The sequence below is a fragment of the Mus musculus genome, chromosome X (assembly GCF_000001635.26).
Source record: "Mus musculus strain C57BL/6J chromosome X, GRCm38.p6 C57BL/6J".
Taxonomy (NCBI): Eukaryota; Metazoa; Chordata; class Mammalia; order Rodentia; family Muridae; genus Mus; species Mus musculus.
This window is the reverse complement of record NC_000086.7, coordinates 11,157,070-11,177,563: the sequence shown is the minus strand read 5'-3', so window position 1 is coordinate 11,177,563 and position 20,494 is coordinate 11,157,070.

The following is a 20,494-nucleotide window of genomic DNA, read 5'->3' as shown; positions in this document are numbered from 1 at the left end:
GAGCTCCTTAAACATGGTCCATTTGGGGGTGGGGTGGGGGAGAGAGGAGGGAATTAGAATGGAAGAATCCAGTTTGTTCATTCCCTCTTCATTTTCTGGTTTCTGTTTGGGGTGTCATCCTTGCTCACTCGTAGTCCTCCAGTTTGGATGGTCTACAGTACTGATGGGCTAATGTTCATGTCTACTAACTCTGATTGTACCACCCCTTTCCAATTTCATTCTTAACGACACTACACTGTCAGTACCTGAGAGCAGTCAAGGTAGAAGTCTGTACAGGATTGAATTTGACCAATACTGAAAAGTTACATCTATTTTCCTCCAGCTGTGCTACAGTTGGTTTCAAAGCATTTGCCAGCACAACCCTGAGCTCCTAGCCATTACTATAGATGTGTGGCTTGAGAATGAGCAATTAACATATTTATTATAATTTGCTAGTATGTTGGTTTGTTTTATTCTTGATATAATAGAACATCTGATAGGAGTGACTTTAATAGAAGAAGAAATTATTTTGACTCATGAGACACAAGTATGTCTTGTGATGGGGGAAGGCATGGGGACTTCATGGTGGTGGCAGTAAACGGCCAAGGATCCTCATATCTTTGTGAATCAGAAATCAGGACCAGGTCATAACCCTCAAAGGCTTACCCCTAGTGGCTTACATCTGGCACCTAGTCACCTAGTCGTATTGTTCAAAATGATCAAAGACTCCCTGAAACAGCACCACTAGCCAATGACCAAGTATTCAAACACAAACCCTTTGGGCATATTTCCCATTCCAAACCTAACCTTTGGCCTTGGTGACTGCATTAGAAATGAATGTGTATTGAAAGCCAACCAGTTTCTTTGTTGCTGAAAGGACCCAGATATAGCTGTCTCTTGTGAGACTATGCCAGGGCCTAGCAAACACAGAAGTGGATGCTCACAGTCACCTATTGAATGGACCACAGGGCCCCCAATGGAGGAACTAGAGAAAGCACCCAAGGAACTAAAGGGAACTGCAACCCTATAGGTGGAACAACAATATGAACTAAGCAGTACCCCGGAGCTCTTGTATCAAAAGATGGCCTAGTCGGCCATCACTGCAAAGAGAGGCCCATTAGACTTGCAAACTTTATATGCCCCAGTACAGGGGAACGCCAGGGCCAAAAAGGGGGAGTGGGTGGGTAGGGGAGTGGGGGGGTGGGTATGGGGGACTTTTGGTATAGCATTGGAAATGTAAATGAGCTAAATACCTAATAAAATATGGAAAATGAATAAATAAATAAATAAAGAAAGAAAGAAAGCCAACCAGTGAGGCATGATGTTTGAATATTTTCCACAAAAGAATTTATAAAGAAAATTTCTTCTCACATGGATGTAACTAGGTGGCTTCCAGCATCCAGCTAACATTATACATATAATTCATCTGAGGCAAGGAAAGAATAAGATTCCAACTGTTAGTAGCAAGCCAGAAAGATCCTTGGCTTTAAAGGGACAGTGATCCAGTACATTTAATTTCTCTTCCTTTTTTTTTTACAAGCCTGTGTGAGTTGGAGTTCTTTTGTGTGAAAATAAGAGCCCCCTCTAACATGTATGTATCAGATGCTACCTAGTGTCTGGATTTTATCAGTTTGTAGTAATGGTTGCAAATTCCTCCTATCCTACAGTGATGATATCCCACACAACTCAACAATGTTATTTTTACAGCTCCATTCTTCAAGTAGAGCCTGTTTTTCTCTCCCATGAGTCTAAGCTGGAAAAATCATTTGATTTCCTCAATAAGATGTAGTAGAAGTGATGTTACAGGCCTTCTGAGTCTAGAGCTCCAGTTTCCTAGAGGCTTCCACTCCACAGTCCAAGGGCCCAAGACCACAGGCCCCAGAAGCTATTATCAGTGTAGAAAGGACCACATGTAAAAAGATTCCCAGCTCTTCTAGGCATTTCTTCTGAAACCACACCTCCAGCCAGCCCTGCAAGTTGAATACTTGCATAAGAGAGTCAACATAAGATTAAAAGAAAACAAACCTACAGCTAGTCATTAGAATGTGGAGCAAAAAGGAGCCATTGTCTGAAATCACTCAGCATCATATTAGTTGATATACAGGAAATAAATAAATAAATAAATAAATAAATAATACATGTATTTGCTTCTCTTTGGCATCCAAATTTTCTACTTTAATGGGGGGTGGGGAATGAAAGTCTTACACAGGGGAAGGGAGTTGGGATTTTGAACCTAAAGAGTTGGGCTGGAACCCTGGTCACTACTATTAAGGTTTGAAAATAGTCTACACTGATCCTCAAGGTTTTTTGCTTGTTGAAGCTCCATTTTCAAAGTTATATGTTAATGTCCATAACATATAACTTTGTGCTGGCCAGAGAAGGGGCTTTGGGAAGTGGTTATGTTTAGATAACTTTGCAGAAAAGGAGAGAACCCACATGAGCAAACACATGAATGCTCTCCACCTCTCACCAGGAAATGTGACCATGAAATGAAGCTCCTTGGGGCTGATTAATAAAATAAAATAACCCTTTCTCAAAAAAATATGAAACTCTTCTGCCTGAGGGATTTCTCTGTAGTGATGAAACACAGACTCATGTACTCCACTATGGAGTGGATTGTAACTCCTGTCCAATTTTTATTTTAAAGTCCTACCTAATCCTCAATCTGATACTATTGGGAGTAGAACCTTTGGGAAATGTGGTTGTTTGAAAGAAAATGATTCCCATAGACTTATAGAGAATGGCACTATTAGAACTTTTGGCCTTGTTGGAGTGGGTGTGGCCTTTTTGGAGGAAGTGTGTCATTGGGATTAGTCTTTGAGATCTCAGATGCTCAAGCCCGGTCCAGTGTGACATTTTCTTTCTTCTGCCTGCTGTCCCAGACACAGCAAGCCCAGCTCCTTCTTCAGCTCCATTTCTGCCTGCACACTATGATGTTTCTGGTCATGATGATAATGGACTGAATCTCTGAACCTATAAGCCAGCTCCAATTAAATGTTGTCCTTTATAAGAATTGCCATTGTCATGGAGTCTGTTCATAGCAATAGAAACCCCAACTGAGACAGGAAGTCATTAGGTTTAAACAAGATTGTGAGATTGGGAAAGTCATGATAAGGAGTAATATCTTTTTTCCACTCCCTCTCCCTTTCTACCTTACCCTTCCCTATGAGGACACCTAGAGAAGAAAGCTATTTATAAATCAGGAAGAGAGCTCTCCCACCATGTCACTATGATGGCATTCTGATTTGAAGCTTTTATCCTCCAAATCAGTAGTAAGAAATTAATTCTGTTAAGTCATTTAGCTTATTATATTTTATTATAGTCTGAGCAAATTAATGCAGATTTTGTTAACGGAAGTCGGGTGTTTGTGAAATAGGTAGCTGAACACGAGGAAGCAGCTTCACCACTTAGCAATAGGTAGAAGTTGGAGCATTGCTGATGTTCTTGCTAGGAAAGCAGATGTTAAGGGTGACTCTGCTGAGGTCTCGGATGGAAATAGGCAACCTATGATTGGAGGCTGGAGGAAAGGCAGTCCTTGCTACTGAGTAACACATAACTGGATTTCACTTAGTGCCATGTGGAAAGTAGAAATTACAAAGAAGGAAAGGGAATGTTTAGCTGAGGAGACCTCAAACCAAAGTGTTGAAAGAGCCACTTAGTTCCTCCTGACTATGTGTAGCACTTTCTTTCATTACTTAATAACCAGAATACTTCTCAGAAATGTGTGATTAGATGCTGTTGTTATTTTGCAAAAAATATAGATGGTACTTACACAAACCTAGATGGTAGAGGCCTAGTATCCAGCACTGCTGTTTGATGCACTCAAGAGACCTAGTTGATATAAGACATATGATGTCACTGTTGGCATTCAATGTCATAGGGTTTCATAATGAACTATGTTTAGAAGGCATAAGAGGAACAATGGCTGAGTCTAAAATGATCATTAAAAGCATAGTGTAATAATACAGAAAAAAGTGTTTATTATAACTATGTCTTAGTCAGGGTTTCTATTCCTGCACAAACATCATGACCAAGAAGTAAGTTGGGAAGGAAAGGGTTTATTCAGCTTACACTTCCACATTGCTGTTCATCACCAAGGAAGTCAGGACTGGAACTCAAGCAGGTCAGAAAGCAGGAGCTGATGCAGAGGTCATGGAGGGATGTTCTTTACTGGCTTGCTTCCCAGAAGATTTCACCTCAGTGATGCTGGTCTCTTCTTAATCACCGCTAATTTCTTAGCTCCAGCTAACCAGCATCAATAGTCCCAGTAATGCAAAGGTTTTGCTTTAGTAGTTCTGGTATCTTGTTAATCACAGCTGATTCTTCAGCCCCAGCTAACCAGAACCACAGAATCTTCCCAATCAAAATAGCATTGGCCCTGAAAAGAGTCTTTAATTTTCCCTCTGAAATTTCACAAGCCAGGCCTCCATCTTCTGCATATTGTGCTCAACATTATCTTCCAAGCTCCTACACAACATCCCACAAAGCTCTTAACACCAAATGGATCTTCTAGCCCAAAGTTCCAAAGTCCTTCCACAGTCTTCCACAAAACATGGTCAGGTTGTTATAGGAATACCACACTATGCTGGTACCAATTTGTCTTAATCAAGGTTTCTATTCCTGGACAAAATCTCATAACCAAGAAGCAAGTTGGGGAGGAAAGGGTTTGTTCAGCTTACACTTTCATACTGCTGTTCATTACCAAAGAAAGTCAGGACTGGAGCTCAAGCAGGTCAGAAAGCAGGAGCTGATGCAGAGGCCATGGAGGGATGTTTTTTGCTGGCTTGTTCAGCCTGCTTTCTTATAGAACCCAAGACTGCCAACCCAGGGATGATCCCATCCACAAGGGGCTCTTCCCCCTGAATCACTAAGTGAGAAAATGCCTTACAGCTGGATCTCATGGAGGCATTTCCTCAACTGAAGCTCCTTTCTCTGTGATAACTGCAGCTTGTGTCAAGTTGACACAAAACTAGCCAGTACAAACTATCATTTCTTGCATATTGTGCATAACTGTATCTGATGTTCTTTATAAGACTGGGAAGCTCATTACATTTGCTTCCACCAGTGTTAGCACAAATGCAACAACAATGATTCACTGAACTACTCTGTCACTAGCAGATAAGAAAAATTTCAGCTCTATTTAATCTTAGGTGATCTATCATTAACTGAAGCATTGCTGGGCAGTTGATGACTATAAAGTATGAGGGCTGAGAAATGGACTGAAGAAATAGCTATTAAGAGCAACCATCTCTTGAGGATTTGGAAAGATCACAAAAGAAAGAGAGAGAGAGAGAGAGAGAGAGAGAGAGAGAGAGAGAGAGAGAGAGAGAGAGCTTGCTGCAAGGAGAGCAAAAAGGGTGTGACTGTAAAGGCTTGATAGAAGGATTGTGGGTTCAACTTGTGGAGCTAATCACCTGCCTGCAAGGAAGCCGGGTTCATGCATGGGGCTGTTCTAGCATTTGCACTGCCTGTGTGAACACGTGCAGAGGACAACAGGAAGGGAAGCTGTTGTGCTCACGGCATGTTATAGGCTAGGACGGTACAACCATTTGACTGTAAATGTGCCTTTAAGATGAGGGAAGAATGATCCTGAGGGTGACAGAGAGATCATCAAAGATGCTGTTCCCCGTAGGTCCAGAGTGCTCAGGCTAGGCAGTAAATCTGCTTCTGGCTCAGCTTCAAAAAGCAAGACCACTGCCTAGCTGAGCTGTGCAGTCAGTCCCTGGCAGAGAATCATGTGGGCATCAACATCTTGCTTAGCTCTGAGAGTCGTACTGCCACTTAAATGGACTTGGAGATCCAGCTACAAATGAGAGAGGATTATTTTTGGATCCTGAGCTCTAATAGAATTTGCCTTGCTAACTGTTGGACTTGCTTGAAACCTGTCACACCTCTCTTCTCCACCACCATAATTTCTCCCCCTTTAAAGAAGAACCCGAGTGGCTAAAACTACAAGAAATAAACTGTTGTGGTTTAAGCCACCCAGTCTATGGTATTTTGTTATGACAGCTTGATAGACTACCACACCATCTGTCAAATGGCAATAGTAATGTACTGACCTCATAGGCTTAACACAAGGGTAGACAATAAACAACTTCTTTTTATGTCCAGTACCTACCACACAGGAATACTCAATAAACAGTGACTCTTATAGTTATCAATATTGACACCTGTGCTATGTGAAATACATATAAATTGTTGAACAATGATTTTTATCTGTGGGAATTGTCCCAGGTTTAGCCCAACTTATGGTTATAGCAAGATCCAAACTTGCTTTAACATACTTACAAGGAATGGAAAGAGGAGCAAACAGTAATCTATTATCGTTCGAGATTAAAGAGAGGCCTGGAAAGAGTTCGCCATAAGAGTGAAAGGTAATATACCAGTAGTTTACATTTACTGAGTACTTACTATGCACTAGACATAGTAGCAGGGATATTATGTGGGATATTCCATTTATGAGGATCCAATAAAAATTTCTATCAATATTTTCATTTTACATGTGAGAGAACCAAGAAACAGAGTTAGGTGACTGACTATAGTCAATCCTGTTAGTGAGGGTGGAGGCAGGAGTTTCATTCAACCCCAAATGATTAAATCTTTATTTTTAACTTCTCATGACACTACTTTGGCTCTAGAAAAACCAAATGGGGCTGGTCAACACCAATAGCATTCACTAAGGTGACAATGCCTCTAAGTTGGTGTAAAGGAAAAGGAAGAAATAAAAGAGCAAAGGGACTCTCCAGCACTTGTAGAATAGTGGATGTGATGGAGAAAAACTGGCAGTGCTGACACCAGCCTCTTGATGGAACAGAAGAGGTGTTTCCCATGCCCCAGCACAAGCTGTCCAGTGTGGCATTTCACCACTGGATCAGACCTCTGCGATTATGTACAGCTGCCAAGTATCTCACGCAGAGTTGGGTTGGCGTGGCAGTGTCTTTGGCAGACATTGGAGGTGAAAAGGCCATGTGGCTTGGTGGGGGGGCTGAGGAACTCTATCATAGTAGCTGCATGGGAGGAATGGTGTTGACACTTCAGGCTGTTAAAAGCAAGAGCATGCTAACCCCAGTGGGAAGGCTCAGAATCATTGGGGAGGAATCCTAGGGGTTCCTGATTCCTGCAGTGCACATGGGAGTAGAGCCAAAGACTGTTTTTCATGGCCATGGATGTGATGCTATTCTTACCCAGAAGATGCAGGAGGCAGAGCACATTAAAAACAAACCCAAAGTCGGTCAAGGGAGATGCTACATAAAAGTCTTTATTGCCAAGAATGTCTTCTCCTTCTATGACTCTTGACACTTCTGTCATGTAATCCACTCTTCTGAGTTAAAATAATACCTTTAGGGAGTTTGATGGCAGGCAAATCCAATAGCCTAGCCCATTATTATCATACCTTTTCCAATTAACAACTGTAACAAACCCTGATGTATTTCATGATTACCTGGATCTTTCCCATCCACAGTACTCCTGGCAATGGAGTATAGCTGTAGCACAGAGTAGAATTAGCAGAATGCCTGTAGAACGTGCATAAGCCCCGAGTTCCTCCTCTAGTACCACAAAAATAAAGTAATACCCTCTGAGCAGTCTCTCATAACAGTATTAGTCTATCATATAAAAAATGTGGGCACGGCCTGAGATAGACCAAAGAAAGAATCTGCTTGAGATCCCACCAAAGTAAGAAGGAGGAATTCTATTCACCTCTGCGATTGCTAATCTTGATGACCAGCTTGATAAATGTAGCTAGAAGGACCATCAACTAAAGAATTGCCTGCATCAGATTGGCCTATGGAGATAGATGTATGTGGAGCATTTTCTTGATTGCTTGATTGCTGTCTGGTGGAGGAGAGCCTGGCCCATTGTCAGCAGTACCATCCCTGTGTAGGTGAATGTGAACTATATAGGAAAAGTAACTGAAAACAAGCTTGGAAAGAAGCCAGTAGGCAGCATTCTTCCACAAATTCAGTTCCTGCTTCCAGGTTCCTGCCTCAGCTTCCACTTATGATTGACTGTAACTTGTAAGCTAAAGTAAACCCTTTCCTCCCAAAGTTGCTTTGGGTTATGGTGTTTAGCATAGCAACAGGAAACAAATTAGAACAACCTCCTTCTCTCATCACTAGGTCCTCTAGCATGCACTTGTGAGTGCCTCAGCACAAAGAGATTGGTGATTCTTCAAGAGAATATGGCAAAGTCAAGGTGGCCACAAGTCTGTTGCAGTTTTCCCACTGAAGAGTAAATCTAATTCTATCCTTTGAAATCCAGGTTGCTTGTGGTTACTCACCTCAAACCAAGACAGTACATTTGGAGTGACACCATGTGGCATCTAAGCCTAGGTTAGAAGTCTTGGAGGTATTGCTTTGACTCATATCTCCCTACTCTCTTCCTCTTTCCACACTTTCCTCTCCTCTTCTCTTAATGTCATGCTGTAAATACTCACAAACTCCATGGAGTAACCACTTACCCTATACTCTAGTGTTTCCTAAATGTTCCTTTGTATTCACATGATCTGGGGCTCTTGTTAGTCTGAGCCTCTCATTGTGACTCCACAGGAAGGAGAGGAAGGGATGGACTATCTGATCCCCTAACTGTTCCCAGATAACACTGTTGCCACTGCAACCTGAAGACCTCATCCAGAGGAATAGTGTGGTGGTTTGAATAAGAATGCCACCCTCTGTAGGCGCATATATTTGAATGCTCAGTCACCAAGGACTGGAACTCTTTGAAAGGATTAGAAGGATTAAAAGATGGGACCTGGTTGGAGTAAGTGTGTCACTGGGAGTGGGTTTTGAGAATTTAAAGGTCCATGTCAGGCCCAGTATCTCTTTCTGCTGCCTGCAGATCAGGATGTAGAACTCTCAGCTGCTCCTCTAGCACCATGTCTGCCTAAATACTACCCTGCTTCCTGCCATGATGATAATGAATTCAACTCTGAAAGTTTAAGCAAGCCCCCAATTAAATGTTTTTTATAAGAGTTGACTTTATCATTGTGTCAGTTCATAAAAGAACAGTGACTAATACAATTAGGGTACCTTATCCCCTTATCCTCACAACTACCACAAGGAAAGAGTTATGGTTTATAATAAGTAACCTCAAGGGCCCAAATATTATAGTTCCCATTTCCTGAAGTACATCTTTTGTCACCAGGATCTCACTCTGGCCTCCCTTCATTCTCTGATCCCCGAGTTCTCCATTGAATAAATTCAGACACGACACACAGAGCACAGTAAAGAAGATAGACAGAATTCATTACACTGGGTTACCCCCAGGGATGAGATTTCATTAAAGTGGGATATTCCCAGGGATGAGGTTGGACTATGACCAAAGAAACAATTGTATAAGTCACACTCTTGCAGAGCGAGAGTGGACAACAGCCAGAGAAACCATCATGTCAACCTACATGTAACCAGGTAGACTTTATAATATTTCTTAATGTTTCTTGAAGAGACAGCTTTCCTGAAGGACAGTTTCCTGTCCAGGTGATTGACAGTCTTTAAGGAAGGAAGAATAATATGTTTTTGTTCTTTACTAGATAGCCATGTTACCACCCAGGGCCAGAGATACAACTCTTTTTCTCCTCTCCCCAGAAATATTTAAAAAGAATAGATTTAAAAAGAATTAAACTAAGAAAAAAGTCAAAAATCTATAAAATAGCCATGCATTTGCAGATGGAAAGAGCCATCCTTTAATGGTTTCGGTTGCACTGAGGTGCAAGTTACCATAAAGCTCTGTTGCTCTATCCTTCTCTCTTTCATGCGGTAATTTAAATATTCAGAATGGGCAACTGTGATACTCCTTCCCATGCATTCCTCTTCACACAGTGTTTTAAATTCAAAGGAGGGGCAATGTGGTAGTCTTACCTTCCTTAAAATAAAATTAGTGTGTTACCAGGGATACAGGAAGTAGGGAGTTCAAAGCTGATTATGCAGGTGGGGTGCATCCATAATGGCTGTCAAGTTTGCTAAATGCTAATGATATACCCAACAATTTAAATTATACTTACTTTGAGGCTAACATGTAGAGGTCACTTAGCTTCTATACGAATGTGATTTCAGAGAAAGTGTCTAGAAACATTTCACTTTTCAGAGACTTAAAGACTCATCAGAAATGTATCCATCAGAAACATCAGGGCTCTATAGCTCTCCAACTGTTCTCATCTCTGCCATTCATCAAGATGTCCAGGAAGAACAATAATTTTGTAGGTATTTATTTATTCATTCAACATAAACGTACTGAACATCTTCTCATTGCTAGGCCCATGCTAGGTGATGGGTTAGGAGTGTTATGGGGAAACCTATCTCTTCCTTGACTGGCAAGTTATTGGCCATCATGAAGCAAAGACTGATGTGACCTACAGAATATCTTTGCCTCAGAATCATAGCAATTGATAAGAAAAACAGCAATATTAATACACTAGGAGTAATGTAGCAGCTAATATATCCCCATAGAAAGAGATTCTACCACCCTGTCTTAGGTTTTCTGTTGCTGTGAAGAGACTTCATGAAGAGACTCCATGACAACGGCAACTCTTATAAAGAAAAGTGTTTAATTGGGGATGGCTTACAGTTTCAGAGATTTAGTTCATTATCGTCATAGCAGGGAGCATGGCAGTGTGCAGGCAGACATGGTGCTGGGGAAGGAGCTTAGAAATCTATATCTGGATCTACAGGCAGCAGGAAGAGAGCGAGAGTGAGTGAGCAAGCAATCAATTGAGAGAGGGGGAAAGAGAGGGGAGAGAGAGGAGAGACTGGCCTGCCTTGAGCATTTGAAACCTCAAAACCAACCTCCAGTAATGCTGTTCCCAAGCATTCAAATCTATGAACCTATGGTTGCCATTCCTACTCAAACCACCACATACCGCCCCACCCCCACCACACCTTTTAGTTGTACAAGATCTTGGGAGATATCTGTGCATAAAAAGTAGAAGACTTCCCCTATGTATGATTGTACTGGTGAAGCTTTCTTGAGTCTTCACTTATGCTTAGGGTTCAACTTTTATATGATGCATCTGCTTTTAAGTCATCCATGTTCCTCTAAGTAACCCCTTTTGCATCTATAAATGATCTCCAATATTTACTGGTTCACCTTACTGAACTTAGATCGGACCATTTCTGAGGTGTTTGGTCTGGGGCGAGAAGATCTTTGTTTACATCTTTCCAGAAATAGTCATACAGCAAGGGGTAAAAGGAACCAGTAAAACTATCATGGGCCATGAAACCACAGAGCTTGCAGTCTAGGAAAGTTGGTTCTTCCACTACTCCTACTTACTAGGCTGTCATGAAGGAGAATGAAGACTAAGAGAGGGTAAACCAAGTTTGGGAGGCAGGGTTGACTTTTCTGAGGAAGCATGGCTCATTCTGTGTTCTGAAAGATACAGAGGGTGGGCATATTCAATGCATGGGTGAGAGTCAGAGAAAGACCATTAACTGGAATAATTTAATACCCATACTGGACTCTAAATTCCTTCTTCCTGTGTATGGAAATATCATATCATCTAAATTGTGGGGCTAGCCTTTTCTTTTTTTCTATATCTAGGCAGATATCTACCTGGAGATGGCCATACTAGCCTAGTTGCTAAGTAAGTGTTCTTCTACTGTGCATCAAAGTACTTTATGAAGCCAGTCAGTAAAATAACTGCTTTCCTAGAGATTTCAGGGAATCTATGATTCTGTTAACACCTTGGCTTCAGTCTTCAAGTCCCCATAACTGTGATAGAATTTGCATTGTTTTCAACCAACTTTGTAGTACTTTGTTATGACAGCCACAGGAAACTAGTAAGGTGAGGGAATTGACCATCAAGCTGTTATAAAAATCTGGACTGAATGGTCTGAGAGGATGGCCACAGATCAGCTCTTGCCCCAGAACAAGAATATGACCTCCCTGTTCAGACAGCGGATGTGACTCAAATAGTGTATTCAGGACAAGAGCAGAGGCGGAAGGATGGTCAGTAGGTCTCTATAGCAGTCATGGGTGTAAAGGTATCTTTTATTCTCCTATAATAGTTGTCATCTCTGAGGTAGACTATCTTCATCTGCTAACCTAAGTCTAGTTCTAGAAGCTTCTATACACTTACAATCTTATCTAGGCTTAGAATATTTTCAGCCCTGAGACTTTCTTCTGAGTAAGATCTCCCCTTCCTAATTCATTCATTCTGTGCTCTGACTGGGTGACTCACCTCAGCTGTTTTGGCTCAAAACTCCTCTCCACTCTATATGAATCAATCTGGCTTCTCTCTCTCTCTCTCTCTCTCTCTCTCTCTCTCTCTCTCTCTCTCTCTCAAAAGTATTTATTTATTTATTTATTTATTTATTTATTTATTTATTTATTGTATATGAGTACACTGTAGCTGTACAGATGCTTGTGAGCAATCATGTGGTTGACTTCTGCTCCCTTGAGCCCCACTTGCTCTGGCCCAAAGATTTATTATTGTATGTAAGTACACTGTAGCTGTCTTTAGATGCACCAGAAGAGGGCATCAGATCTCATTACGGATGGTTGTAAGCCACCATTTTGTTGCTGCGATTTGAACTCAGGACCTTCGGAAGAGCAGTTAGTGCTCTTACCCACTGAGCCATCTCACCAGTCCCTGGCTTCTCTTTTGGCCTGTCCCGAATTGCTCTACTTGGCCTCAAACTAGCTGTGGTTATCTGCTTTCATCTTCTGGTTCCTTTTCAGTCTCTGGCTCATTCAGTGTTTACCTATGTCTAGCTTGTTCTCTCTTCAACCTGTCTTTGTATAACTGTCCCTGGAAAAACTGTCTCCTTTTACCGCACTGTCCCTGAAATAGCTTTCCTTCCCTCTCTCCTCTCATGAGAGTTGGGCATATTCTATTCTGTCTAATATTTCTCTGATTCATCACTTTTTCTGCTACTCAGTTAGACATCATTTTCAAACATGGGTGCTTCCTTCTACAAATGAACTTTACCTTCATTGTTTGTGTACTAGTGGTGTATTTGTATTCCAGCCAGAGGCATTAAAGGTGTGTGCTAAGGGATGAGCCACATGTCAAGTCAACAGGGTTTTACAGTATATAATACAATCTTGGGGTTCACAGTGTGATCAAATATCCTGCAACATCGGGGTCATGGGGCATTAATGATTAACAGTGGAGGGATCGTGTTAATTTATATAGCAGAAAATAATGATGCCTCAAATTTCTGACTTAAGGATCTGGGGATAGCAAAGATATAGGAAATATGATGATTACTTTTGGTTGTCTATACATGATAGAATTTTTGATCACCAGGAAACAAATCTCTAGGTGTGGCTAGATTTTCTGGGTGAGTTAATTGAGGCAGGAAACCCACCATAATGTGGACAGCACCTAAGGTCTTAGGGAAAGGGATCCCGGCCCCAGTGTCCATCACACTCTGCCCTCTGTCTGAATGTCATGTGACCAGCAACTTCCGGCTTATGCCTCCATTCCTCCACTGCCCTGACAAACTGCACTCCCTTAACTGTAAATCAAAACCTTTCCTTCCTTAAGTTCATTTTCTCAGATATTTGATTCTAGCAACAAGAACAAAAACTAAAGCAGGGGCCAAGTGTGTTTTGCTGTCTAATTTCACCAAGTAAGTTCATTTTGATTTTTTTTTAAATCTTTGGGTTCTTTTCATGGCTACTTTAAGAAAAATGGAAAATGTTTCTCAGTAAACCAAGTATTGCTCACTAACTAGAGAACAGCACACAGGCCAGCTGCTGTTTTGTTTTGCAGTCTCCACTCCAGCCCTCTATTACTCTAAGGAGACTACTCAGAATGGCTGCAAGATAGAATTCTAAGATGTTCCGGTGCCCTACAGCTTGGTATGTCCCTCCTCAATTACATGTGGTCTGCCTGAATCAGCTGAATACTTTGAAGGTCTGGATATCAGAGGTAGAAGGAATCGGAGATTTTTCTGCTTCAGGCTCTGAATAAACTAGCCACCATGAACTCTCTAGCTGCATGGAGAATGATCTTGGAAGAAGCTCCCAAGTCCCAAATGAGACCCTTAGGCCCAATCAATGCCTCCAATGCAGTGTTGTGTGTGGCCTTGAACGAAGGACAAAAGTGAGGTCTACCAGCTTTCTAGCCTCTGAAAACAGCGAGCAAATAAACAGTGGTCTAAGGGCTCAGAGTTGGTAGATGTTTGTTATTCGGTGATAGATGACAAATATGGTAGTAGGTGATCCTGACTTCCTGAAGCCAGATTTTAAAAAAAGAAAAGAAAAGAAAACATATTCAGCCTGTCCCATCCTCTCCTTGTCACATTATTCCCACCCATGAAATGTGCTCGATGTGGTTGAGGTGCTCTGGTAAGAATAACAGCAGATGCTGGGATGTTTGGATGAAAGCATGGCCAGCAGGCAGTGAAAGCCTAATAAGGCCCCGGTGGAATCCCTTGCAGGATGAAGGTGGACTCTTTCCATTCCTTCAGCTTCAGCTTGCATGTGTTGCACTGCATGCTGGGGAGGGGTGTTGGGAGACAAATATCCAGAATGTGAGAGAAGGCTGACTGTTATGGGTCCCAGAAGGTGAAGAAAGAAAGCTGGTTTGCTCTTTGGAGAGAAATGGCTGTTAGCTGCGGACTCTGTGGAATCTGAGGTGGAACAAGGAAGCTTTTATTAAGTAGAGAAGGCTCAAGAGTCTGCATGCCGCTGTGAGTGATGGGGTGTTCAGCATGTGAAACCTGGATTTGAGTCTCTGTCAACCTCTTCTAGTGTCTTAGCCAGTGTGTGTGTGGAAAGGAGAGTCTATAAAGACAGAGACTCCCATAGTTTATTTTAAAGTGATCCCAGGAATCAGGAGTGAAACAGAGGCAAGTGTGAGACAGGGGAGGAGATGGAGCTAATGGAATTGTGGAGTAGCAAGGGTTTATTGTGGCCACGAGTCTGCCTTTGTAAGGGTTTTGGTGAAGGCTACAGAATTATGCTTGGAAGAATCAAGTAAGGACTTGGTGATTGGGTGTTTATCCACTGGCTTCTGCTCTCCAGATTCTGAGAGCAGTTATTCCCAGCATTAAGAGCTGCCTGTACCCTGAACTTTTAGGCTACTTTTACATGAAGATGGTTTCCATGGCTTTAGAGAAAAGCCTGAAAAGCTGGAAATAAAATCATGGGAAGACAATCACAGTAAGAGATGCATACGTTCTCCAGCCATGCGTACGTTCACCTAGCCTACCAAGGTGTCTCTGAAATCTGAGGTAGGCTGAAAGTATGAGACTCAGTGTACAGAAAGCATCTGCATCTGAGCAGCCACCTCTACAGCAGCAAGGGAACTCAAGGCAGCTGAGCAGGGGAGGGAGAGGGAAAGGAGGGAGAGGAGGGAGAGGAGGGAGAGGAGGGAGAGGAGGGAGAGGAGGGAGAGGAAGAAGAAGAGGGAGAGGAGGGAGATCTACTTTGAGAATTCACATATGCACACAATTGCACACAGAATTCTCAACATTTCGTAGAATGCGTTCCCAAGTCCATTGGGGAACACCAAGGTCCCAAATCCTGAATCTCGCAGAACAATGAGACTTATGTCTATGTTTCACTGCCAGAGAGGCAAATGCTTTTAAATTTGGCCTGATTTCTCTATGTAGACTTGCAGGCATTTTTGCCTCTGGGAGTATAAGACTCTATTGAGAAGACGCTCAGGTCTGCTTGCTGTGTGGTGCCTTCAGATTAGAAGGGACCCTGCTTGAGGTCAAAAATTGTTGTGCCATGTCTCTTACAGATGGTTAGTTTGAAACAATTCTAGCAATAAACAGGACCTGGATCTGATAGTTCAACAGACTTTAATGAAAAGAAAACACACAGAGCTGTGGTGTGGTTGTGGGAGATGGAAAAAAGAGCCAAATAAACAGAGGCTAGCAGTGGAGGGAAGCAAGAACACAAGGCAGAATCAGTCATCTGAACTCAACTGAAGCTGAAGCCATGAAGAAAAATGACAGAATAGGAGCGATCCAAGAAGAGGTTATAATTTTCTCATAACCACAGTAACAAATTAAAACAAATAAGAGTCTCAAAGCAATCCAAGCTCTCTCTCTACCTTACAGCCAGAGAATACAAAATGAGTGTCACCGGGGTAGAATCAAGGTGACAGCGCTGCTGTAATCCTTGTAGAGGCTCCAGGGACGATTAATTTCTTTGCCTTTCTCACACTTCCTGGCTAAGGGCCCTTTCCTTGCATCAGTCTGACCTCCCATCTCTACATGGTCTGCAGAATTCGATCCCCTGCTTGCCTCTCATAAAGATCTTTGTGAGTACCCTGTCCACATGAAGATAATCCAGGGCACATCTTCAACCTCAAGATCCTCAATCACAGTCGACTTTCACTGTATCTTTAACATAGCCCCTGGTTCTGGTAAATGGTACCTAGACATTTTATGGGGAGGCCAGGATGTTTATCACAGCAATTTACTAGAATAACAGCCCACACTGAAGATATGGAGCCAGGAAGAGACTCTTCAGACCACCTGCCATTGCCTTGCAAAACAACATCTAATCAGAAAGTTGATAAGGTACCCAGGAGATGTCTCTTGGTTTGAGAGGAGTGGAAATGGATAGATGCTGGGTTGAGTGGAAAGGAGATGGAGAATAACTAGCATATTGACTGTGGCTAAGTGAGGGTCATTTTTATGCTAGAGACATCAGGCTATTTATATACTCAGGAAAATGAAGGCCTTGAAGATACTTATTTTGATACATATGGAGGTTTCTCGGACGAAGGTTGCCAAGACAATTATGCTGACTCCCTATAATCAAAGTCATCAGTGAAGTGAGATAGTCCAACAAGTTTTCATTTGTTTAAATCCTTTCTATGTTTCAGAATTCAGTTAAGAGTTCTCACTTTCTTTGGAAACCTACTTTGATGGCACTGAGCCACAGTGATCTATTCTATTTTGTGATTCACTTATTTACTTTACCAATACTTACTGATTACCTGATACTAAGATCTGGGCTAAGTACAGAATGGAGTGTCATATTCCCTGCCCCCAAGAAACCCACAATCTACTATGGGAACAGAGAAGAAAAACATCTTCAGAGAACACATGGAGAAAATAACACTTGAAGGAGATGCTCTAAAATCTTCAAAATTGAACCTTGAAAAAAAAAAAAAAAGGAAGATCCAAACATGGAAAAGCATGTTGCTGAGAAATGTCTCAGGAGTATTCAGAGAAGAGAGAGAGAAGTTTAAAGAGGTTCAACATAGAGAACATGGCAGTCAGGTAGCAGCTAGGTGTGACAATGTAGCCTTCAACCAGGCTAAGGACATTACATTCAAACTATGGTGATGTTTTCCACCAGGAAGCACTGCAAGCCTTTAATGTTCAGATATGGCAGAAACTGATGCAGGAACACTGAATACTAATTTTAATAGAAGTCTTTGGTTTGAGATTTTAAAATGTGTCCCTGGAATCTTTTTTTTTTTTTTCAGCAGCATTACACCTGGGGATTTAGTAAAACAAGGCAGTTGGTGGAAGTGAGGATCTTAGATTGCTTAGATGCCACTGGTAGGACATCTAACAGGGATGATGGTCTTGGCTAAAGTTGATAGAGATGTAGACAAGCAAGCAAAGTGTAATCTAAAGCTCTTTTCTGAATGGCTGTGGCAGACTAGACTTGGGAAATGAAGGGACGTATCTGGTTATGCCTGTTTTCCAGGTAAGTGTTAAGCTCAATCTGTGACTGGGGTAGATATCAAATCCACCTTGAGCATTTGGGTCATTGTAGGTCGAAATGACCTGTTGCTTCTGGAAAACTTCGTGGTTTATAGAAATCAGATAATCGTTCATCCATTCATTCCATAATCAGTGAGAGGGGCTGGGAATGTAAATATAGAACTGTACTGGCTAGTTTTGTGTCAACTTGACACAGATGGAGTTATCACAGAGAAAGGAGCTTCAGTTGAGGAAATGCCTCCATGAGATCCAACTGTAAGGCATTTTCTCAGTTAGTGATCAAGGGGGAAAGGCTCCTTGTGGGTGGGACCATCTCTGGGCTGGTAGTCTCGGTTCTAAGAGAGCAGGGTGAGCAAGACAGGGGAAGCAAGCCAGTAAAGAATATCCCTCCATGGCCTCTGCATCGGCTCCTGCTTCCTGGCCTGCTTGAGTTCCAGTCCTGACTTCCTTGGTGATGAACAGCAGTATGGAAGTGTAAGCCGAATACACCCTTTCCTCCTCAAGTGCTTCTTGGTCATGATGTTTGTGCAGGAATAGAAACCCTGACTAAGACAAGAACCATCCCAGCCCTTGATCTAAAATGCTTCACCACCTGTCTTACAGATTACAGCAGGAGAAGGTACTTGTGTGCCTCCCAAAAGAGCTGCATTGCATTGTTGTTGTGAGGCTATCTACTCCTTGCCCCGTAGGCTCTAAGTTCTCTCCATTTCTCCTGTGCCAACAGTAGCTGCCCTCAGCCTCTTGCCACAGTGCAGACACATAGAAAGATGCCAAATCTTGTCTTTGCCCTAGTTACGTATGTGCTTACTCCCCTGGGACTCAAACCTGAAACACTGGATGCTTATGGGAGCTTGGAGAGAAAAATGGAAAAGGCTTTTTTCTTTTTCTTTTCTTATTCTCTCTCTCTCTCTCTCTCTCTCTCTCTCTCTCTCTCTCTCTCTCTCCCTCCCTCCCTCCCTCCCTCATCCCTCCCTCCCTCTCTCCCTCCCCCACCCTCTCTCTCTCTTTCTTTCTTTCTTTCTTTCTTTCTTTCTTTCTTTCTTTCTTTCTTTCTTTCTTTCCTTCCTTCCTTCCTTTCTATTGCCCTTGTGAGCCACTCTAAAATGTTTTCTTTCTATTTAGAGTCCTCAATCTGCTCTAGTCTGCTTGAGAAAGAAGTAGAACAAAGTAGGCTTTTGTGTTGGTTCCAGATGACCAATGAGAATGAGCTCAAACTGTAAAATAATACAATCTCTGTTGGGCATGCTCAGTCTGATGGCTAGCCAAGGACTATTTAACAAAGCACGAAAGGTTTTAGGGATCTGTAAACTGCAGGCCAAAAGTTTTATAGAAGAACCCACAAGAATTGCACAAGTAAGCTGCCTTCCTTCCCCCTTTTGGCTCCCAAGGCTTCATACTCTGTGTGCTGCAGGGTTGCCTTGGTGAAGGACAACGGGGGTGCAGCTGAAGAAAACACTTGTTGGAAAATGGTCCCTTTGTATTTTCAAGTAAACAAGGTTGCTACAGAAAAGGCCCAATTTTGTCTTCTCAAAATATACACGAGTAGATGTGGAAAAAGGATAGGAGTGGCGATGAAAAAAAAAGATTAGAAGTTATATACTGATATTTGGATTTTCTCTCCCCTTTGGGTTTTTCTTTTCATTGCCAAATAACAGACATCAAAAAAGGAATTGCCCTGACAAAGGCAGGTTCTCTCTCTCCCTCTCTCTTGCTTTCCCCTCTGTAACTTAAATTTTTTCAAATGTCTATTTTTAATTATGGTTCTTAAATGCTTTAACCTCCCTTGTAGCCCACCGTCCACCAGAGGTAGTGGAAAGGAAAGGATACGTGGGGGGAGTGGACCTGTTTAGAAAGGTTCTTTGGAACAACTCAACATCTGTGTTGTCTGGTTAGCATCACTGGTGGCATGACCTAGCAGGAACAGCCAGGCTTCAGCCTTGGCACAAGTCAGCAGCAGGAAGGACCTGGAGGGACACCAGGAGAAGTTCTTGGCTGTGTATCTCTCAGCGAAGCACAGATGTGAGACCTACAAGCCTTGCACAGCTAACTCTATAATTAAGCCTAGCTCAGCCTCTGCCACTGTCCATCGAGTCCTTTTTATACTTTCTCCAAATGTCACATGACCTCCACAGGTCTTGCCTCAGCACCTTCATCTGTCTCAGCTGACATCACTCTGCCAATCAGTCTGCAAAAGCGGCAAGAATGCCAGCACACCACCAGATGGTTTTTGGTGTGTTTTTCTATGGAGTCCCAACAAATGCAGCTCAACTACCCCATGTAAGGTGGACCAATACATGTGTGCTATTAGCAACGAATCCTTCCTTACATGTCCTTTCACGGGCTTGCTTTAGCAGAACATCCTCTCTCCTGGGTCTGTCTCAGCAAAACAGGTTTGCCTTAGTCTTTCACCTGTGTCCACTTTCTTCATGTTTTTGCCCCACAAAAACACCATCTAACTGGCTTTCTAAAGAACCCTTAAGTTTCTTCTTCACCACTCTTTCTCTTTCTCATTCTCTTTTCTCTTTCTCTCCTTTCTCTTTCTCTCATTATCTCTCTCCCTTTCTCCTCCCTTTTCTCTTCTATTCCTCCCTTTTCCTCTCTCTCTCTCTCTCATTCTGTTCTTCTCTCCTCTCTTCATCTCTCCCTCTTCTCTCTTGCCTCTCCTCTTGTCTGTCTATTTGTTTATCTATCTGTCTGTCTCTGGGTATGAGGAGACAGAGGCAAACATTTATAATTCAAAGATTTTAAGAGAAATAAGTGGAAGAGAGGTAGGCACTGAATATTTGAAATACATTGAAGACGAGGACCCAAATCCTGTAGGTCCTGCTGTGATATGAAACCTGACCTCTTATCCCACATCTGATGACCTTTTAGGGTAC